Consider the following 22585-nt stretch of genomic DNA (forward strand, 5'->3'; position numbering starts at 1 on the left):
AACCTAGGATGCCTCCTGGGGTCTCATAAAAAGGACCCATAAATCCTTTTCTCTTCGCAGTTTGAGAGAGTAAAACTTGATTCTAAGTACTCTGTGGTTGAAAGGTGTTTTTACTGGAGTTAAGCAAGGGGCCAGAGAGGATCCAGCTGAAAGCTTGTGTTCCCCAATGTGTATTAACAAATCATGAGTTCTTCAGGAGGGTTGAGAGATAATACGTTAAGAATGATTCGGTGGCCAAGTTTGGATATTGCTGGGTTATACAACATTAAACTGACTTCTTGGAGCTTTTAAGTGATTAATTCATTCTACAAATATAGAATAGCTGGCACTGCACTATTTGCTAGCCTATAGACACTGATCCTGCTCTCATGAAACTTTCAGTCTAGTGGGGAGACATATGTCTAACAAGGAAGAGAATTACTTAAAATTTTGGCATGTCCAGGAAACTGAAACTTGGCCACTGTTGTTCAGAGCATACAGAAGAAGAGGGACAGCACGGAGTTTGAAAAGGTGGGAAGTCATCAGATCATACCAGACTTTATACTTCATAGAGTTTGGCTTTTGTTCTACAGTATTTGAAATAGAAAAGCCTCTGACGCTACACAGTGTAAAGTCAATTTTAATCGAGCCACCTTGCTGCTCTGGGTCGACATGAGTGACTAAAATGAAAGCTCTACAAGGACAGGGCTTCATCTGTTTCCTTCACTGTTGTAATCAAAGTGACTAGGTTGGTTCCTGGTGCATAATAGGTGCCCAATAAACCTCGACTGAATGAATATGTAATTTGGAGGAGAGCAAGAGTGAAATTTAGAAATCCAGTTAGACAGATATTGCCAGAGTCCAGGTTAGAGGTTATGGAGCTTTAGATCAAGTTTATGTCAGGAAAGAAGGAAAAAAGTCAACAAAATTAAGGACTATTTTGGAGACAGTAGTATCAGGACTTCCTGGTGGATTTGCTGCTGCAGTTAACCAGGAAGAACGAACCAAGGATAACTGAATTATCAAGTGGCTAATAATGGATAGGTTGATTATTAGGTTACTGTCTCTCAGCTTGAAGGCTGCCCTTCTACACTCCACCGTGTGGTTCTGGGGCTGGAACGCAACAAACCACCTTTCTGCTTTCCCAGCTGCTCCCTGTCAATCTCTGCCAATAGCAAGTGTGACAGAGAGACTGAAAAGCAGGAGGAAAGAGAAGGGCCCAGGTCCTTCCTGTAGGCTTTCTGCTCCCATAAAAATCACTCCAGCCTCCGACTTCTTGACCCCAGCAGAAGCTCTTCCTGCCCGTGGCAGAGGCTAACCCAGGTCGCAGTTTTCCGACACTCACAGAACCAGCCTCATGGCCCTCCTTTCAGAGACACCAGTGCCAACTGGCACTGCTTCCTTGGGTGTCTGACCTTCACCTCTAATTTTTTTTTTAATGTTTTTTATTGTCGTAGAAGTCACATAATATAAAACATACTATTTTAACCCTATTTAACTGTACAGTTCAGTGGCACTAAGTACATTCACATTGTTGTGCAACTCTCACCATCATCCATCTCCCGCTTTTTCACCTTCCTAAACTGAAACTCTGTCCCCATTAAACACTAACTCCCCCTCCCCCTCCCCCCAGGCCCCTGGCATCTACCAATGTACTTTATGACTCTATGAATTTGACTATTCTAGGTACCTCGTAGAAGTGGAATCAAATGGTATTTGTCTGCATTGAATGTATATTGGAATGCATTTTTTTTTTTTTTTTGCAGTACGCAGGCCTCTCACTGTTGTGGCCTCTCCCGTTGCGGAGCACAGGCTTTGGACGCGCAGGCTCAACGGCCATGGCTCACGGGCCCAGCCGCTCCGCGGCATGTGGGATCTTCCCGGACCGGGGCACGAACCCGTGTCCCCTGCGTCGGCAGGCGGACTCTCAACCACTGTGCCACCAGGGAAGCCCTGGAATGCATTTTTAGCGTTAACTTAATATATGTCCTGCAAACAGACTGTACCTTTTTTTCCCCCTGTGCTATACAGTAGGCCCTCACCAGCCATATTCATATTATCTGGTTAACAACTCTATACCTATATATCAAATACAAATATATCTTTGTATTTGAACAAGTCTCTGTTCAATTCACTGTTGTGGTTTCTCTCCCAACTGGACTCTGATCGATCCACTTGGCTTCTAATTTGATTGAGAGGAGTATGGGAAAGACTGGAAGATGCACAAATCAAATTGAAGGGGAAGAAGTGAAGAATCTAGAACTAAATATCTTTAGTTTGAAAGCCTGTGATAACTGCAAGTGGCGCTGTCAAGCAGACACTAGGGTAGATAAGTTTAGTGTTCCAAGGAGAAGGTTAAATGATATATAATTTGGGAAGTCAAGACTTTCGATCCACGGGACTGGATGATTTCACCTTGAAAGAGAATGGAAAGAGATTAAAAGAGATTTCACCTAGAGACACAAGAAAAAGGAGCCCTAGGATTGAGTAGCTATTCAATATGTTTACACTCACTGTGAATCAACAATTGTTATGAGAAAGAATCAAATATATTTTAGGAAACACTGGTCTAATCCTGCTCCCCTTCAGCCATGCAAGGGATGCTGCCGGGGAAGGCAGTGTGGTGAGCAGCCAGGCCCTGGGGGTCTCCTCTGGACCACTGAGAACACGTTCCTCCTTGCGGGCTATGTCGGACCGACGGGCATTCTCAGACCCAGATGCTGAAGGGCAACCTCCCAGGAAAGGAGAGCAGGGAACAGAATCACCCCTGCAACGTGTGAAGACATTTTGCTGTCAGCTGCAAGAGCTGAACTGCTAGCTGTATAATGTAGCAGATGTCACCATCCACTTGACGCCACCCAAGTTCAGTCTTACAGGTCTTCTCTGCAGTGTCACTGGCAATTTAAGGAGGATACAGATAAACACCAGTCCCTGACAGAGAGTGTCTTACAGAAAGGGGAGATTCTTCTTCAGTGCTTGGTGGATAATACCCCAGTATAAAGGATGTCCTTGGGAGGGTCTCAAAGCAGCCCAGGAGGCTGGAGAGCCATGCAGACGGTCTGTATGACTCTATCTTAGCCTCTCTGGCCGTGCTTGCTGGTTGCATCCTCATCCCTGACAGCACGCCATTGGCACAAAGGAGCACGTGTGACGGTGTTTAGCCTGGCAGCAACTTCTCAGGCAAAGATGTAATCTGTCAGCCAAAATCTGGCTGGTGGGGGGAAAACAACTTTCAGGGAGTCCTTGCAAGAGCCATTTAACACTGAATTCAAGGGGAAAACTCACTTGTACTAGCTTTAAAATGCCTTTCCCTTCCCTGAAGTAAGGGCCATCAAACTACTCTTTTTTATTGAAACTGAGTCCTTCCAAGCTGAAAAAGTATCTCCTGTGTCAGACCTTCTAGATCCTAAGCAAAGCACAAAGCAGCCAGGAGATAAACAGACGGACTGAGGGGAAGAATATCTCAGCCCTGCATTTGTGACTCTCCTCTTTCCCCACATGGAAGTCGGCAGAGGTCTGTGGTTAAATGCATGGGCTCTTAAGTCGGCAAAACCAGATCTGAATCCTGGCTTTAATGCTATGCAGCTGTACAATTTTAGGAAAGTTTGCCTTTTCTGAGTCTCAGTTTCCTTGGTGGTAAAATAGGAATAGGAATTTGTACCATACACTGCTGTAGGGAGAACCAAATTAAGCAACATCTCTAAAGGGGTAGCACAGAGCCAGGTACATTGTTGATTATCAATAAGTGGCAGCTGATGGTAGTAGTTAAGGCAGCCATCAGAACAGTAGTAGAAGAATATCCTATATGCCTCTATGCGAGAGTCCATACCCAATAGTTTCTTGCAAAGTGCTGAGCAGAGCATGGCTCCTTTCTGTAGACTTCTTTAATGGAAGTTGTGTGTCAAGCTTCTGCCACTTTAGAGATCCTTTAAGCAAAATATTCTTGCTAATAAAAGGACAAGCAGTGAACAGCTGTGAGCATGGCCTTGGCTGTCTAGATGAAAGAACTCAACTCCTTATACAGCGTACTGCCAAGTTTCAGGATAATTCGTGGCTCAGCCAAACCCAAAAGGAAGGTGGTAAACGGCAGAACCTAAGACTAGGACAATACCGTGAACATTTAGAAAGACTGATCCGGAGGAGGTCAGAACTGGTGTTATGCCTTGAGTTTGAGGAAAAGGGCCTATTTCAAATTTTAAAATATTCTCATCTCTTACAAAATGCCTCCTGACCTCTGTCCTGTGATTTTTAACTCAAGGTGTAAGGGGGAATCTATAGGTGGCTGAAAAAAGACCAGTCACATTATTTTTATCTTGACGAGCAAAAGGCATTTCAGAATAAGTGCCGGAAAGTTTTTGTTACATTTGTGTAGTCAAAACCCTGTAACAGGCTAGACTAGTTTTAGGCTTTGGTAACAACCACCAAATCTCACTGGTTGAACACGTAAGAATGTATTTCTCGATGACTCAAAATCTGCTGTAGATCAAGCACTCCCTCGGCTGCTGTACTGCATGCAATGACTCAGAGATCTTATGTTCCCACCTCTCAAACCCGGGCTCCACACTCCTCAGGGAAAGGGAAGAGGCTCCACGAGAACACAGGGAGGTTTTACTGCTTGAGCCTGGAAGGGACATGAGTCCTTGAAAGTTGGGCTCCCTGAGAAGACTCATAGATGGTGATTAACATGCAGGAGGATTAATAAAATATATAGGTTGCAAAAAAAAAAAAAAAAACCACGCAGGAGGTTTATTAGGGAATACTTCGGGGATCGATATTTTTGGAAGCGAAGGGAAGAAGCAAAGTTGGAAAGAGAGAGTAGTTGGGCTATGACACAGTCTCAACAAAGGCCTCATCCAACCCCACAATAACTCTGAATTTGGAATAGTCCTTCATGGTTGTCCCCTTTGGAAAAAGGATGGGGCTGGGATTTCTATCCCTAAGCCTCTTAGACATTGCATGTGGGCTGCCTCAGAAGGAGTGTGATACTTTCGGAAAGACGCCTCTCTTCAAACAAGGCCATCGTCTAAGTCTAAGAGGTGAATACTGTTACTTAATCTTCCTAAAAGGTGGGAAAACAGACCTTTCTGTTTGAAGGGGAAGATCTGGGATGCACAGCACAGCACACCTGTACCAAGTGGGATGAGTAAGGGAGAAACGTAAAAGACAAAATCAGAGAGAGAATATTACATAAAATTATTTTTGGCAACTTGAAACAAAAACCAGACAACAGTCACTTAACTGAATATAGGTGTATTTTTATCACATTAGAAAAAATCTAGAGGTATGGGGTTCAAGGTGGTAGCACATTCTGTGCTATCAGGGCCTCAAGATACCTTTATCTTTTGCTTCTCTATATTGAGCAGGTAGGCTTTATCCTCATGGTCATGAAATAGTCACTCTCCCTATGGGTATTCCATTCCTAATCAAGGCAGGAAGAAGATAGGCGAAGGGTAAAAGAGCCATGCATGCTGAATTTGTCCTTTTCGGAAATGGTGGGGAACAAAAGCTTTCTCAGAAGGACCTCACCAGAAGTCTTCCCCTCATACTTCCTTAGCTAGAAATGGGTTGTCTGGTTACTCCTAACTCACATGAATCCAGGGAGTTGAGAGTTTATGACTGAGCTCATGCTGTCACTCACAGCATCAGATTTCTGCTCACAAGAAAGAAGAGAACATTGATACAGTATTGGATAGTCAACCAGCACTGCCTGCCACAGGCAGGCAGACACCAGATCACGTAGGACCTTGGCATCCACAGGAAGGAGTTTGGATTTTATTCTAAATGTGACGGGTGGCCATCGAAGGGTTTGAAGGAGGAGAGTGCATGACTGAATTGACTCAGGCGGTTGGATGCAGAATGGGTTATAGAGAGGAAAGGAGGGAGAGGGGAGGCCATAGAGGAGGCTGTTGTCTTAGGTCACCAGGGAGATGAGATGGCTCAGGTGACAGGGGCAGCAGTGCACAGGGGGTTTATGAAGCCTCTCCAAACTTGAACGTGTAACTGCCATCTTGGCCAGATAAACCCATTCTGCTTAGACTCCTCCTACCATGAGGGGAGAGAGGCTCCTGAGAGGTAAACACGGTCTCAATTTGATCAGTCCCTTTAACAGAGCCTGCGGTCTTGGAGCTGAAAGCCAGCCTTCCCTCTAGGAAGATAAGGTATCATTATCTTCATTTTATAGATGAGACAGCTGCACCTGCGAGCGACCATGCCACCTCTTTAACTTATGGTTAAAGACAATTACTTGAATTTGTTTCTGAATCTGACATTTGTGACACTTTGCTGAGTATTACATTTGTTTCCTTCCTCTATCTTTCTCCTTAGTTTCATTTCTCCTTTATTTATTTTCTCCTCAGTTTACTATGCTCTTAAGATTTCCAGATGTCCCCTTCAATACCTTTTTATGGGTTAAACCCGGACTGAAGATATGTATAAACAGCAAAGAGGAGAGGACTCCCTGGTAGTCTTATAAGTATAGAAAAAAAATTGTTTCTGGAAGTCTTGTCTGCAAATAAACAAACACAGGCCATCTGGCACCACCAAGCGGCTACTCCAGGAGTTGCATAGGAAAAAGTAAAACTTCTTTTTGCTTCCTGCCCGCCTGAGACACCAGACACCAGCAAATAGCTTGACTGCATACATCTTGGAGTGATGTTATTTCATGAGCTTCTCTGAACCCTGGGATTCTCTCATGTAGATTTGGAGGAGAGTAAATAGTCTTTATAAGATGGGGGAAAGGATCATTGCTTTAGATCTTTCTTTGACTTGAAATATTCTTATCTCCATATATTCTGAATCCCAGAGTTTCCCAATTTATCCAAGGTCCTTTAGCTGGCAGGCAGGAAAACTGGGACTTGATCACTTCTCCCTGGCTCTTTGTCCAGTGTTCTCACAACTATGGTATCATAAATCACTGTTATATATAGACAACAGTGGCCAGAAGAAATCATGCACTTTTAGTTAGAAAATCAGTATTGACAATCAGTGAGGGATAAAGATTGGGACTTCTCTGATTCTGATCCCTGTATCATTTACTGGCATTCTTTAGTAATTAGTAACCTCTACATGATAGGAACTCATCAAATGTATTTTGAATGAAAGGATGAATGAGTTTCTTTTCCATTCAGCGTAGCTGGAGTGCAAACAAACACCGTCCCAAGCCGTTCTACAAGTGATCGTGTACCCAGAATATTATTTAACTCCTTTCCCATTGGGCTTGTCTCACAGGCATTTCCTTGACATAGGAGAACAACTACGGATATATGATGATTACAATGTTTGATTCAAGCAATCAGCAATAAGCTTTCTACATCAGTCTAGTCCCTCAAATTACTAGGTTGTTGGATGATGCCAACCGATGCTGCAAAAAATATGTCTGAACAGTTCTATAAGTATGGGGACAGCCATCAGAATCCTGTCATTATTCAGTAGCCTAACTTTTGAGAAAGACTTTTCAATAATTGGCAGGAGATACAGTAATGGGACCTTAGCTGTGAAAACTTAATACTCACTCTCAGTCCTGGCCTAATCCTAACAGTGACCCCCAATGGGTCTTATATGATTGAATCATCTCTTCTTTTAACTTCAGAGCCTTTATCTTCCTTCAAAGAAAATTCTGCTGAACTTACACTTACAGCTCTTTCTCCTATGCCTATGTCTGTTTAGAATTCTCCACTTTCATTATCTCAGAAAACAGCGTAGTATGGTAGACATTTGGAACCAAAGAGCTCTGGATTTGAATCCTGGTATTGGCACCTTATGGATTTATGGTCTTGGGCACAAACCTCAACCTCCCTGACTTACAGTTTCATCAACTACAAATTAAGGGTGTTCATACACTGAAAGATTTACTGAGCACAGCATCTGATATATACACACACACACATTATATACTAAATAAATGGGTGCAATTCAATCATTATTACCATTGTTATCATTAAGGTAATTTCCATCCAAAAGTTATCTACAAATTTACTTTTTTGAAATTTGGCCTGGGTATGTAAGGTCGTCAGGATGAGTGTGTCTCTTCTGTGTGCAGATATTCTAGGTCAGATAAAAGATCAAATGAGGGTATTTTCCCCTCAGCACTATCATGTAACAGGGTAACTAATTAGCTTCCATTCGCCATCTCTTGGGCCACCTTTCTGTGTTGTGCACAGTTGTAATTTTTCCACAGTATGGAAGTTTAAACTGTATTAATAGGGAAAATCTGCATGGATGTGTGACAATATCAAAAATATCAATTGTACTTTTAGTATCTGTTTTTTGGAGAATGTACATTAAGTTCAAGTACCTATGCATTCAGTAGAGTTTTCACTTAAGTTAGTTCAAGTTAATTAAATTCATAACTAATCATAACAGCATCTATATGCTTTTGTAAATCAGTCATATGTTTACCATTAGGATGTACTGACTGAGTCCCAAGTCATGGCTTACTGAGTACATGAGTTCTCAGATCCTTTGTGGTAATGCCAAGGTCTTCTATGGGTCCCTGGCCCCTGGAAGGGCCTCCCTGATCTGGTCTAGACCTCTCATTTTTTAGTCAAAGCTACTGTGGATTAGAGGTGTGAAATGGTTCACCCACAGTCATATGTTTGGTCCATTTCAGAACAAGAAATTGGACCCACATATCTAGAGCCTTTATCATATACTGATTCTGCCACACTAAAGTTTCCCAAACTTCAATCCCTCTTGTATAACACCTTCAAAATTCTTCCCATATCTGTCTATCTCTATGAATATTATTCACTTAATACTTTTGTTCAAATCAAATTTGTTTGCTCACTCCTTAAAACCCAGACTTGTCCTAAGAGCTATCCATAAAAACCACTGACTTTTAGATGCTAGGTTTCCCCCCCAAAACTCATTTAATTATTATGCAATTATTAACATTTCTCTATAAAAATGTATTCATGTACCATCTTGCATCATCTCAGACACCACCTGTGGTACATGGACCACCCAGTATATACCCAGGCCAATCCTTGGAGTAGGAATTTCAGTGTTTCTCTTTCCTTCCAGTGCTTTTCTTTTCCCTCTTGCACGTCTCAGTGAGCACTCTGGATAATCTTGTAAAGATGGAGCTTTAAACTCTTGTGAATTGAGGCACATACCCAATTGATGCCCCAGAAATGTAATTTAAGCTATATCTGAAATAACACCTGTCTCTAATGTAAATATGCACTGCAATTCTAGGTTCTGGTCCTTTTAATATATTTGCTATTTATTCTTTCTGTTTTCAGAGATTCTGAAGGAAGGATTCTGGTCTGCTACAGTAAATAGAGCATGAAAATCAGGTCTGGCTTGAATTTTATCCTAGACATTAACCCTATCTCAGCTTTTGCAGGCTATTCTTACTGGCTGAGGTGTGGCCAATAATTAACCTTTTTTCCCCCTGCTAAGAACACGTTAACCTTAAAGAGAAGATAGATACACATCATGTTTCAATTTTAAATGGTTCTGCACCATGGGATACATTTCTCTCTGTGTTGCCATCCTAGGGGCTGTCTGTAAATTAAGCATGGGATAACAGAGTGGTGACGTGCAGGCACTTGCACTTTGCCTGCCTGGATTTCAGTAACAACTCATCTACTTCTAGTTTTTTTATATTAATTCCTTAGTCCATGTCAGTCTCAGTTTCATCATCTGTAAAATGGGGATAATAATAGCAACTACCTCATAAGGTTATGAGGGATAAATAAGATCTGATGGATTAACCTCTTAGCCTATTGCTTGACACTTACCAGGAGTTTGGCAAAATTAGCTTTTATTATAATAGTAAGGCTGGTTTACACCTTGGAAATTTAGGGTTTTATATAAGTGGGATGCTCAGGAGATACCATTTTAAAGGGCATGAAATGACCGGTAGTTTCCCATTAAAAAGGGGAAAATGTTAGGTTACTGCCTATTGACTCCTTCTTATACCCCAATTAAATTATTAAATCTTCCATCTCAGGAAATCACTCCCATCACAACAAAGAAGTAACACTATTGCTACTTCCTCATGGGGATAATACCATAATACCATTGCTGGGCTGGCCAAATACTAGCACCTAGATTGAAAGTGGTCAACATCCTTCTAAGAAAAGGTCATTTTTTCTTTTAGCAGCTCTTGGGGGTGAGAACCATGTCAAAAAAAAGCACGTGGCTTCACCAGACACTAAGGCATTCAGGGAAGCAAATGCCTCATGTCAGAAAAGAAAGAAAAAAAAAAGCGTGCGAGAGAGAGAAAGTGCAACCCTTTTGCACAGATTTCTTTATCAAAGCCAAGACAACTTAAAATATAAACTGGCTGACCTACTGGAACATTTATACCCATTTTTCCCTTATTTGACAATGCTCATTTGCTATTGTTCTTTTAAATCCTAATTCATTTTGTCCTTACTTGGAAGCTATGTTTCCACCATTTAGAAACAACAACGATAAAGCCATGCGCACAAGATCAAAAGACAGAAATCAAAGAGTTTTAACTCAGAACTGGTATAATCCAGCAGAAAAAGAGAAGTGGGAGCTTCATCTACAGAGGAGACAGCAGATTTATAAAGTCATTAAGCATGGTTACTTCATACAGCTCTCAAGTCTGTTCCAAATGAATATTTCAGGTTCTGACTCTCATTAGAACTGTAGCTAAAGGAACTAAAATGTGATAATGCAGCATTCCTTTCTCCATCCCGAGCACTCCCAAAATTATCTAAATTTTTTATAAGATGGTTTATGGAAAATGATGTTGAATTGATGGTCAGGCCAGCGGGGGTCTATCCTCAACTCCACTACTAACTGTAGAGGCCTTGAGCTAGTTTATTCCTGGGGTTCATGTCTCTCATCTGTAAAACAGAGGAGGTATTATCACTAACATCCTAGAATTCCATCACCCAGAACGACAGTGCGTTAGCAACTGAGGAAATATTTTAATCTGAGCAAGTCATTTGATTAAACTAGAAAAAAACAAAGGGGGAATAAGTTTTCCAAAGAACGCTTTTCCTTTCAACATTTCCATGTGGGAAAAAATCCACATTAAAAAAAAGTTGTAAACCCTCTGATTCTCAAAACAACAAACAAACAAAAAACACCCCAAAACAACAACAACAAAAAATCGCACAATTTAAACAAGTCTTGTTCAAAACTCAGAATTCTGATATACTACCCTCTAGTGGAGACTGGAAGCAACGCTGCTAATTCCATCTGAAAGTACATTCAGACCTTTTGTTCACAGGACAGGAGTAGGGGGAGTTTTGTTTAAATTGTAATAATTTACAGTCCTCAAAGTGTAATCCAAAGATCTGGGCCCTCAGAATCAACCCAGCTTGCCAGAGCTCACTCAAGAGCAACTCAACCAGGCTCTTTGAGGGTAGGGTCTAGGGGTCAGCACAGTTAATGGAGAACTCAGCTAATTCCTAAACCCACTGGAATTTAAAAACCAATGTTCTAGCTCCTTGAGAGGCATGGTATGAATGTGAGCATTATCATAAATCTAGTGTGTAGTTAGGAGGCAAATCTCTAAACCTTGAGGAGAGGTACAAAGTTAAATTCTCTTTTCTTCATCTCAAGAAGTGGAAAATAAATACAACATCAGTTCCCTGGCAACTCCAAGATAAGGATCATGTTCCTTTGCACAGCACACAAGGTGCTTCACGGTGCACACGCTACATCCCGGCCACCAGGCCCTGGTGCTTCTATTACTCTTTGCCTCTGCCCCATATTGATACTATTGCCACCGTTAAATTCCACCTAGAAATCTATGCAATTGATTCTGCATATTTAAACGTTATTCACTCTATATGGAATATGCCTTCCTCCAACTTAAATTTGATTGGAAATATCATTCCATTTTTATTTATCATTAATGCAACTGAAAAGGATAATGCTACACAAAATTGAGATCAACGGCAGAAGCATCAAGAGTTGTTCTGCAGGCTGCATTTATTCTATCCCATTTCCATACGCCACTTTTTCCAAGTGTTTGCTGTGCAGAGACAGCCTATAGCAATGTTGCCAATGGCCATGGCCATTCCCCTTTCCAATCACATGGCTGACCTCAAGCCCCCTTCTTCTTTACCTGAGTTTAGAAATACTCGAGCAATAGACCCAGGGCAAGTATAAATAAAGATCAAAATGTCAACTTTATTTCTGACAAAAGCTTGGTTGGAGACTGCGGCTAGGCCTTTGGGTACCACTGGAGGGAAGGTTTAGGACTACAGAACGGGCATCCTAACCAAGAACTTCTGCCCTGCATTGTTTTGCGGTCAAGATGGAAGAAAAGGAATCATATTCTGATGTTGTAGTCTTTTAGCAGTTTAGCTCTCCCCAATTTATAAAATGAACAAAGGGCTGCCTCTAAGAAGGCCCAGCTCTATAGAAACTCTGGAGCTGCCCCTCTGCAGAACTGTTAAATGAGAAAAGTCGACTTTCTAAGCTCTGAAATTTATTTTTCAATATCTATTGAAATGATAACTTGCCTGTAAGCAGAGTTCTTGTTAACTGAGTGCAGTATGTTCTGCTCTGGGTCAAGTGCCTGTGCTGATTGCTTGTTTCTCATAAAGGATGTTTTGTACATGTTACAAGCGACAGTTAAATGCAGTAGTAAAAATTTCAATTATTAATGTGATACTGAAAAGCTATTTCCTTTCTTAACAAAGTTTTTCTTGATGTAATTGTAGGTTCACATGTAACTGTTAAGAAATAATACAGAGGTCCTTGCGGCATCAGGCAGGACACCGCCGAGGCGGACTCAATGGTGAGTGTTCCCACTGGGCCATCACCCATGGGTCACCACCTAGAACCGCGCACAGCACCGCACACATGTATAATCTGCAGCCTCCAAACCCAGGGTTAGACGGCACCGCTGCGGGCGAACTGCTCAGTGCTCGGGAATGACTGAGGCTGATGTAAATCCAAAGGCCTACCCTCTTGCAGATGCCCACCTCACCAAGAAACTATTGGACCTCGTTCAGCAGTCATGTAACTACAAGCGGCTTCGAAAAGGAGCCAATGAGGCCACAAAAACCCTCAATAGAGGCATCTCTGAGTTCATTGTGATGGCTGCAGACGCCGAGCCCCTGGAGATCATCCTGCACCTCCCACTGCTGTGTGAGGACAAGAATGTGCCCTACGTGTTTGTGCGCTCCAAGCAGGCCCTGGGGCGAGCCTGTGGGGCCTCCAGGCCTGTCATCGCCTGTTCTGTCACCATCAAAGAAGGCTCACAACTGAAGCAGCAGATCCAATCCATCCAACAGTCCATTGAAAGGCTCTTAGTCTAAACAGGTGGCCTCTGCCACACTCCCTGCTGCTGACTGCTACCCCAGGGGTTATGTATCGTTTGTCTGTTAGCATATAGTATTTCCAGCTACCTTCTATTGTTAGAAAATATTTTAGTGCTCAATTTGGTTTTTGTATTTTTGTATTGTTTTTGTCTTGTTTTTAGGTTGTCATCTCCTTCCCAGCCTCTCCTGTAATCTTCACTTCCACTCTCTCTCTGCCATCTTATCCTCCCTTTTGGAAAATGCATGCCCAGAACAGGTGGAAGCAGGGTGGGTGACACCATTCAAAGGCAGGGAAGAGCCAAGGTAGAGATTTGGTTCCAGCTTTCAGGTGCCACCTTCCTACTGTGCAGGGCATGATGGAAGTAAGCACTGTCCACTTTGTATCCCTTGTGCCCAGCATACAGGATCGTGTTTGAATAATCAAGGGGTTTCCTTTGCTCTCTAGGACATTATGTATCATTTGGGGAGGAAGCATGTATTCTGTGAGGTTGTTGGGTGTATGTCCCAAGAGTCAGTTTCTGATGTACCCCTGCTGTTTGCTTTTGGTAATATATTTCCCCCCAACTCCCACCTATGCCTCTGAGGGTGGCAGGGCAGCAACATACCAAAGAGATATGCTGCAAAATTCCAGAGGCGCCTTGGTGAGTGAGACATGGGACAGTTGACCTAGGTCTTGAAGGTGTGGCAAGAGGTTCTGGAATGGAGGATTCTGGGCCAGTCATGGAGAACTGGAAGCTACAGCAAAGATGATGGAATTCAAGGGAACATCCTTGCTTTGGTGAATGGAGATTTCTTCAGTAGACACTTGGTACCAGCTCTGAGAGCCCTTACCCCTTGCCTATTTCCTGCCATGATGTGGGTCAGATGTATGTATTCTCTATCACATCAGAAGGACAGTGCTACTGTGTCATTCTGGTGAGCATCCTAATACAGAACACATACATTCATAAAATAAAAAAAAAAAAAAAGAAAGAATACAGAGAGATCCTTATACACTTTGCCTTATTTTTCCAGTCTATTTTCTCTCTTATGCAGATTGGGTGAATTCTACTGTGTCCTCAAGATCACCACTTTTATCCTCTGTCATCTCCACTCTACTCTTGATCCCATCCACTGAGTGATTCATGGGTGATGTTGTATTTTTGAGTTCTATAATTTCCATTTGTTTTTTTTAAGATAATTAATTTTATTTCCTTGCTGAAACTTTCTATTTTTCCATTTGTTTCAAGAGACTTCATAATTGATTGCTGAATCATTTTTATGATGACTGCTCTAAAATTCTGGTCAGGTAATTCCAACATCTGATTTACATCTGTGGATGTTGCCATCCGTTGGCTGTCTTCTGCCTTTCGAGTTGTGATTTTCTTGGTTCTTGGTGTGACATGATTTCAAGTTGTACTGTAGACATTTTGCCTATTATGTTAGGAGACTCTAGGTCCTATCTAAATCTTCCATTTTAACAGGCAGTCACCTGTTTAGGTTTCACTTATAGATCTTGGCCTACTTTGTGGGCTGTGGTTTCAACGGCAGTTTAATTTTCAGAGCCTTTGTGGTATTTTTTTGGTCTGCTTGGTTTATGCCTGATGTTGCAAGCATGACTCCTTTTCCATCTGGGAGAAGAATGACCCTACCTGGGCTGCCTTCTCTTGTTAGGTCAGGGATTAGGATATGATGGGTCCAGACCATCTGCCCCTGTTGGGGGACACCCTGCCACTATTTTATTCCTTAAGTCCTGAGGAGACCTTCTCACCTTCCTCTTACACCCTTTCAGCATTCTCCTTGGTTGTCTCTTGTGTGGTTTCCAGGGTTTATATTTCTGTGGAGTGGGGAGGAGCAGGGAGAAATTCATCTACGCCATCTTGCTCTGACCCGAAGTCACGCTATTTTATTTTAAGGAAGGAAAAAACTCAACTGAAACAAATAATTCACATCATTTTTTCTGTGAGTCAGTTTCCATCTGCCATAGGGAAGAGGCAACATTAATTAGCCTTATTGGTTTTGCCCCTTTTTCTCCTCAGCAGTTCCTTCTTTTTCCACTCTCCACCTCCCCTTACTTGCCCCCCCTTTAACCCTCCCATCTATGGAGGTATAATTTTGGAATGATTTTCAAAAACAGGAGAAACCAGTGGCAGGGAATGCAGAAACACAAAACAAAACAGCTTCCATGTTAGGTTAAACACAAAGGCAGCTATAAAACAGGGAGCCATGGGGCTTCCGTGGTGGGGCAGTGGTTGGGAGTCCGCCTGCCGATGCAGGGGACACGAGTTCGTGCCCCGGTCCGGGAAGACCTCCGCGAGATCTTCCCGGTCCGGGAAGATCTCGCGGAGTGGCTGGGCCCGTGAGCCATGGCCGCTGAGCCTGCGCGTCCGGAGCCTGTGCTCCGCAACGGGAGAGGCCACAACAGTGAGAGGCCCGCGTACCGCAAAGGAAAAAAACAAAAAACAGGGAGCTTTAGGTACCAGTGGTTTTGTAGTACTATTAAATGAATTCTGTGATTTCCAATAAGAAGAGATCTGACATTCATTCACTTAATTTTACTGACTGATGGAGCTTATATGTTTCAACATTCTTAGAGGTTATTTGTATTTCATAGGGATCAAAGTGAAACAAAACAGAGCCCTAAAGGCATAATTTCAGACAGCAAAGAAGTGAGGATATTATTTCCTAACAGTGAGTTTTGAAGTGTGGTAGAGGATAATTCAGTATATTCGTATCTTGGAGGAAACTATAGTATTTTTAAAGACTGGATTCTAAAATGATCACTGCTTTGTTATGTTTTTAATCATAATAGTTCATTTACTTTGAAGTTTAGAGTTAAGATTTTTAGGTGTGATCAAAACCAAGACTGAGCAATATTGTTTTAGCGAATGAAGGGAAGCAAACTCTGTCTTCCTATGGAGCTGACCACTAATTAGGCCGTAAGGTGCAGGCTCTTGTCCATTGAGTGTAAGTTGTAGTGTGTGTTTTCCAGCTCTCTCTATAGATGTGGACTCAATATCTGTCTTTGCTGACATTGTCATCTAATACTCTGGCACTGGTCCTTCAAATCCACCTTCCCTCCCCCTTGACTGGGAAAGTGTGACTGGTGTTATGCAGCCATCTTACCGTTGTCAAGCAACGGTTTAATGCTTAAAAGACTCAGGAGATAGACTATGAGATGGACTTAGGTCCTTGACAATCTCATTTCTTTCTTTTTATCCCTATTGGGCTAAGGAGATTCAGTTTAATTAGGCTGGGGTTATATGTGGGATGGGGCAGGTGTCTGATCTTCTGCATCTCTTTTACTCCTTTATATCTTACTTCCTCACCCGTCATGAGTTTTGGGTTTTTTTTTACTATTTTTAAAAAATACAAAATGCATTAAGGCCATAACATACAAATCAATCAATACTGGCAAGAGAAGAATTTACTTATTTAGCAGAATAAAATGTGCAATCTTCTTTACTCTAAAAACTTAGCTGTTTTCTGTTTTTCCCTTTTTTTGTATTAGAAGCATTCATTCCATTTTAACAGAGCACTCATCTCTACTGTCTACACTCTAGGAGAAAAACAAATGCTTTCCCTCACCATGCAGACAATGTTAAAGGCAGTTTTCCCTGCACTTATGGAAAGAGAAAAATTTTCCTGTGACTTATGATTTGTGCTCTGAATGTATGGTCCCCTGAAGTCTAGAAGGAAATAAACGAAGAGACACACCTTTTGTGCGGAGCGATAAAGACGGTCTGGAGGTGTGTCTGGAGGTGGGGAAATAAGTGAGGTGACTGATAAATACAAGTGATCTGACCCTGGGGCACTCGCTCCAGAGGGCACTGTATCATAACCTGTGACATGCCCAGTGAGTGAACCAAAAGGAGGATCACTGTAAAGGACATGTTAAAAGGCCTATGACCTGCGGCGTCTTGGAGTCATTGCCAGTCACCCACATAGCCTTCGTGTGAGAATTTCCCATTATTCATAATGCAGGCCATGCAGCCTGTGCCAGTCGGGACTCCAGTTTGTACCGATAGAAACCCTGTTCACTTCATACCAGCACATCACCAGCTAACTTCCCCACAGCGGTAGCATCTCCCCATGCCGTGAGACTTTATACTGTCCCCATCCAAAGGCTCCCTGTGTGTGCACCTCTAGACAATGCCATGGGACCTCTGAAGACCAAGTTCTAAAGCAGGACAGGGATGAGTACGGGCCATATTTAGCTCATACATGGTTCAGTCTGAAGACGTGAAAAACATCTAGGCTTTCCATAGGCTGCAAGGTGGTACCAATCACAAGGTTCCACCTTCACTCTTACAGGATAGAGACAGAAACAGTGATAGTGTCGAAGGTTGCTTGTGCCTCAGCAGGGGCTGGGGTTGGGGGAGGAAAAGGGGATGCAAACACAGGGGGAAAGGAGCCCAGAGACGGGACCTGCCGAACCCCTCCTAAGGCCGACTCTGAGAGACCTGACCTTGCCCAAGAGCTATTTCCCGCTCTCCAAGGTAAGAGATTCCTGATCCTGTTCAGTCGTGGGGCAACCCTGTACTTCAGGGAAGCCTGGACTCATTACCAACCCCAGAGTGAGTCTAATTTGATCTCTGCCATTTGTGGTAACTCTATTTCCCTTGTCAGGGATCGGTTTGAGAACGGGCCTACGATAACATTTCTAACCAGTTAGAGATGAGGGCTACACCACGAGGACTTCTAGACATTCTTCCTTTCTCTTAAAAAGATACGCCTATGGAAGAACTAAATTCTCTTCTCCCCTTTCCTCCATCTTGATAGATATTCAGGTTGACACGCCTGGAACTGTTACTGTCATCTCGTGACCGTGCGGGGAAAGCGGGAGGTATGAGAAGAATTTGAGCTGCAGCAATAATGAGGTTGAGACACTCAGTTAACCGACTGAAATGGCCCTATTTTTAGCTCTTGGATAGATAAGAAAACAAATCTTTCTTATTGTTTAAGCCAATTTTTGTTGAATTTTCTGTTACCTTCAGCCAAAAGCATACCAAATGAATTAATTACCTGATGAGAAAAGAAATCTTTTGCATCATTTCATGGACTTCTTGTGGATTCATGATCAGTGAGGAGTAACAGTATCTTCTTTCTGGTAATGGACTATACCTACACCCCATTCCAGGTGGTTCTGAGATTGCACAGATGACACTCTATGAAAGAATCTTTCTGTAATTTTCAAGCATTTTTTTCTTTCAGCATGGTCAATATGGGGAATAAAACTGAGGAAAGGATCCCCCGAATTAGACTCTGAATAGATAAAATATTATATAAGAAAGTGAAAGGTAGGTGAACACATACGCAAATTCAAAACCAGAAGATAGAAATACCCATTTTCAGAATTGCAAAGCAAACTCAGAATCAGGGAGGTGGGAAGGGCCTTAGGTGAAAATGTATTAGAGTTTTATGAGAAGCAGGTGTAGGCCCTAATAGCTGCATTTGGGGGTTTGGATGCCTGTGCAGAGAAGCTAGTCTAGGACACAGACACTATTTATACAGGGAACTAGAGCTGTGATACCTGCAACAAGCCAGGAGTCACGGGGATGGGCAGACTCCAGCCCCACCAGGTGGGGGAATCAGCAAGGAAGCTTGTTTTACAGCCAAGGCTGAATTTAGAGAAAAGTAACCCAAGGAAATTCAAATGCATCATCACGTGAATGAGCAGGTCCAAATTCATGCCATCAGTGTGGAGCAGAAGCTCCTAACTGAGAAATCAACATAAAAACTGACCCAGAATGAGTGAAACCCGTGGACTCTCAGAAGCGGCAAAGCCACCATAACACAACAGGGAAAATACCACAGCTCAGGGAGCCCAGGATGCCAGGGAAGTAAGCCTCAACTGAAGATGAGCTTCCAGTTGAAGATTCAAACCATGGAAGGAAGTGAATCACTGAGAAGGAGAATAGGATGGTGCGACAGAAAGAAAACCTTGTACGAACAAGAAATAATAGAATTATCTAAAAGAAGATTTAACTAAGTAGTTTTTAAATGTTTAAATAGGTGAAGAGGAAATAATAAAGATAAAGCAAGCACAGAACAGTATAAAAAGGACAGATTTGAGAAATGGGAAAGGATACAATGGAAATCTTTAAATGACTATCACAAAATTACTGCAATTTTTAAAAATCAATTACCTAGTTGAACAACAGTAAAAATACACACTCAAAAATAATGTATATATTGGAACACAGATCTAAGGAAGTGACCTAGAGTGTGGAAGAGAGAAATAAAAACAAGAGAAGTTGAGGCATGCAAGATAGGAAGATGGAGTCTAATATATGTCCAATAGGAGTTCTAGGATAAAATAAAGTGTATGAGGGAGACCTAATGTTATAAGAGAAAATGGCTGAGAATGTTCCAGAATTGAACAAATAGTCATCTAAGGCATCCTAAGATTTAAAGAGTACCCCAATATCCATATAGGACAGAGACAAGCAAACTCACGTCTAAAAGAATCATTGTGATAAAACTGCAGACTATCAAAGACAGGCAAAATTCTTAAAAGCTACCAGAGACTAAGAGACATATTCCTACAAAGGAATGAATATTCGACTGACAAAAGACTTCTAGTCAGCAATAAGAGCTGATGTTTTTAAGTAGTTGCTGTAGGCTGGGCAGTATTTTCAGTATCTCTTATTTAATGTTCATAACAATCTGATGGGGAAAATACCTTACTATCCCCATTCCACATATAAATACAGAACAATGAATAAAAGACAATGGAATAACATATTCAAAGTGGTGAGGCATAAACAATTCTACCTGTAACTCTATCTCTTACCATACCTTCATCAAGAGTGAAGCTGGGAGGTTGTTTCTTTCCTGACATATACTTAATAATCCATAAACATTTGGAAGTTGAATAATAATACAAAATATGTGTCAACTATAACCGCCCCAGAAGTGTCATATTGTGGTAAGTGATTCAGAGTTATATATATGGTTGTTTTGTGTGTACAGTGAGCAAGGTAGAAACTGGTGGAGTAGATATATTTTCAACCTAATCTTTGTTTTCTCACTGCCCAACCAGACTGGTTTAAAGAAGTTATGCAATAAAATATTTGGGTTAAACTAGGACAGTGAGTCCTTTCCAAATATTCCTACAGCACAAAAGATGGTCTTCTGTATCAGTAAAAAGAGAGCCCTTTAAATATTTCAAACCAAAAGAATCTAATACAAGGGACTGTTTACTCAGATGATAGAATAGCTAAGGAACTAAACAGTATTATGAAGCGACCCTGCATTTAGCGAAAGCAAGGAAGCTATTACCAACCTAGGGCTGGAGTGTGAAAAGCAGGAGGTGGTTGTATCAGAGCTCAGGAGTCAGGGTCCCTGGTGGGCCTGTCTGAAGCGAACTGAGACCATGGAGAGAGGGGACATCCTCTAGGAACTGGAGCCACACAGGTATTACATCAAGTACTGGAGTTGCCACCTGAAACAGAATGGGGGCTATCCTGGCTTTTTCCCTTCTTGCTCTCCACACTTGCACCTAGAGTCTTCCATTAGCTAAACCCATCTAAAAGCAGAAAGCGAGAGAGCCTGGGAAATGTAGTGTCCTCCAGTACACAACCGAGGAAAGAAGGGCAGAGAATGGATCTGAGAACAAAAGCCAAGTGATGGACCCAGCTCACCCTTAGCTGATGATTTCAGGTGAGTGGCTGCAATGGCTTTGAGCGTAAGGGCAGACGTGTTCAGTGTCAGAGGTCTGTTCAGTGTCTGCTCTGTTCTCTAACTCTCCCATCTGCCTGTGTTCCTCCGTTTTAGCTGGCTAGTCAGTGGTGGCTTGAAAATGGCACGTGCATTTTGGGTGTGAATGACTAAACGAACTACTCTTTCAGGAAAAGGCTTTGCCTTCTTCCAATCAAGCTCTACAAATGGGAACTTCATTTAAGACCATCCATCTATTGAGCTTTGTGTAATATATATATCCTCTCAAAGCTGCTACGCCTAGAAACTTATAGTGGAGTATAAAAGTAGCTTTCCCTGTTGGAATGGCTTTTCTTATTTGTATTCTAAGTAACTCATTTCAGGCAGATATTGAAAGTTCCTCTTATTTGTATTTATTTTGCCCACAGAAAATTTACAGTTCACGTGACTGTTCTGCTTCAAAGAAATAATCAAAATACAAATTGCTTGAACTATAAAGGCAGGAGCTTAGAAAACCTTGGAGAAGGAAGAGAAATTAGGGCACATTTGAAACATAAGTGAGAGGGGTTTTTGCCATGGCTATCTTCAAATAACATCTCTAAAGCACAAGTAGAAGAGAATTTTGAGATTTACTTACTTCACAGAAACTTCATCCTTCCTGAAATTTTATTTTAGAGTAAGTGAACCAGAAAAGATGTCAATGTTAAAACTCTGTTTTCCTTTGGAGTAGATAACCAGAAACTATAACATGATTTTTCTGGGATCAGAGTTAAGCAATAACTGGTAGTCATCTTTATCTACCCTCAAAAGAAAAACCTTTGAACAAAGAATATGCAGTTAATCAAATAAAATGTTATTTTTTATTTAAAAGATATCAAGGGCTATAATATGAAATTTTAGCCAAAATATTTTTTCTTTTGTTCATCTTCTTTTAGCTTTGATAGAGGTGAATGGTTTAATGAAATATCACAGCATTGACTCTGACGGGCATTTTTGGGATTGAAAGTATGCTACTTTTGGTGGTGACGTGGTTAACTGTTAACTAATCTGTCTAAAACTGAGGTAGATTTTATAAACTGTCCCAATTTTTTAAAAATTTAGTGCTATTGTTAGGCAATGATTTTGACTTTTGAACTGCCTGTGTTTATAAATTCTCAACTTAATGTTCAGTGCATATAGTTGATATCACTTGATCAGTTATGTAAGAAAGCTTTCTTGAGTGAGTGTGTGTGTTTGTGTGTGTGCGTGTGTATATTTCATAAAGAACGTTAGCACCCTCATCTGTATGACTTTTGAGGCTGTAATTCCTACAATCTTTTTTCATTTCCTAACAGTGAACAGCTTGAATATTCATTAAATTTGCTCCTGATTAAAGTACCACCTCCGAGTAATTTAATTATACTGTATATTTCAGAAACACTGATAAGTGCTGGAGTCAAAAAACACTTCATTGCTAAATGTTACCCACTGGGAATAAGTGTTGGCTTATGAAAAGGGAAAAAAATGCTGCTTCCACATTTCTCAGAATGAGTATTTCCAATGATTTAAATATACAGAGCTATGCAAGGAGGAAGGGAACACAAGGACAGACAAGGAGAGCAGACTTGTATATTCTTCTCCCAGCTGTCAGTGCTTGAAGAAAAAATGGATGCCCTCGTATGGTTTAATCCCAGCCACTGACACAATTAAATATTCTTTTATTCAAC

At 41.6% G+C, this 22585-nt stretch overlaps 1 protein-coding gene and 1 pseudogene across 2 annotated transcripts in view; one reads left to right on the forward strand and one right to left on the reverse strand.

Moving 5' to 3' along the window:
• CADPS (calcium dependent secretion activator) overlaps positions 1-22585 on the reverse strand; it is an 804945-nt gene that overhangs the window by 759244 nt on the left and 23116 nt on the right. The gene's annotated exons all lie outside the window — the stretch shown is intronic.
• Positions 12776-13357, forward strand: LOC137232610 (NHP2-like protein 1 pseudogene; annotated as a pseudogene).

This window comes from Pseudorca crassidens, chromosome 10 (genome assembly GCF_039906515.1).
Source record: "Pseudorca crassidens isolate mPseCra1 chromosome 10, mPseCra1.hap1, whole genome shotgun sequence".
Taxonomy (NCBI): Eukaryota; Metazoa; Chordata; class Mammalia; order Artiodactyla; family Delphinidae; genus Pseudorca; species Pseudorca crassidens.